At 49.2% G+C, this 1,146-nt stretch overlaps 1 long non-coding RNA gene across 1 annotated transcript; it reads right to left on the bottom strand.

Moving 5' to 3' along the window:
- Positions 1-249: 249 nt before the first annotated feature.
- LOC115458886 lies at positions 250-1,146 on the bottom strand. Its single transcript, XR_003940163.1, has 2 exons — positions 904-1,146; positions 250-660 (listed from the first exon to the last, which is right to left on the bottom strand). It is a non-coding gene; the product is annotated as an uncharacterized LOC115458886 (long non-coding RNA).

Below are 1,146 nucleotides of genomic sequence, written 5' to 3'. Positions count from 1 at the left end.
CCAAGAAGTGTTAAGCAAAGGTATAGAAAATGCAGCAAACAGAACTTTATTTCACAGAGGAGTCACTGTATCCCTAAACCATTATTGCCAGAAACTGCAAGGGTGCTCTATGTACCTTTTCTTGTGCAATTCTAAGCACCCACTGCTTGCTGCTATCAGAGACCGGCTGAGAGCTTAATGACTGTTGAAGCTGCCCTGGGTTCACTTTCTATATTTTGGTAGCGGTGGTGAAAAAAGGAAAAGGCAGAATTAGGCTGGATACCAAAATACATATTTTTAATTATACAACAAATTCCTCCTGCTACTTGGGATTTTCAACTCAATTGGAACCAGGTATTTGATGCCCTACAGTAAAAATAGATGCACACTCTCCCCTTCACTTCAACCTCCAAAGTGTCCAGACTCTCTTCCTTTCCATACCCTCCTCCCCTCTTCCATACCTTCCTCCCTTGAGATGTCTAGCTTCTCCTTGCCAGAAGTGTCCACTCTCTCTCCTCTTCCATACCCTCCTTCCCCAAGGTGTCCACTATCTCCCTTACCCTACCACCTCTAAGATGAACAGCTTGCCCACTTCCGTAGCCTCCTCCCCTCATATCCACTATCTACCCTTCCCTACCATTCCCAAGGTGTCTAGCCTCCCTTCTTCCATACCCTACTCCCCTTCACCCCAATGGTGTCCAGCTTCCATCTCCTTATGTCCACTATCTCCCCATCTTTACCTTGAGGGTGTCCAGCCTCCCCTTTCTCCATACCCTCCTCCCGAGATGTCCAGCCTCTCTTTCCATACCCTCCACCCCTGAGGTGTCCAGCCTTCCCTTTTCCATGGCCTCCTCCCCCTCATGTCAACTCTTTCCTCTCTACCATCCCCAAGATGACCAGCTTCCCTTCTTCCTTACCCTCCACCCAAGGTGTCCAGCCTCTCGCCTTCCTACCTTCTCCAGAATAGCATACTGATGTGCAGCACTGGCATGGCATTCGGCAGCACAGCTGGTGTGGGCCCTTGAACATAACATGCATACTCAAAGCCTGCAACGTCTCAACTCCCAAACTTCCAGCTTCAGAGGGGCAGGATACGGCAGGCCTTGAACTGCTGGGTGATCTAGGACCCACACAGCCTCTTTTTTATTTTCTAAACAGACGCCGACT

The sequence above is a fragment of the Microcaecilia unicolor genome, unplaced genomic scaffold (genome assembly GCF_901765095.1).
Source record: "Microcaecilia unicolor unplaced genomic scaffold, aMicUni1.1, whole genome shotgun sequence".
NCBI lineage: Eukaryota > Metazoa > Chordata > Amphibia > Gymnophiona > Siphonopidae > Microcaecilia > Microcaecilia unicolor.
Note: the sequence above shows the minus strand (reverse complement) of the source record. Positions and strands in the feature narration are given on the sequence as shown.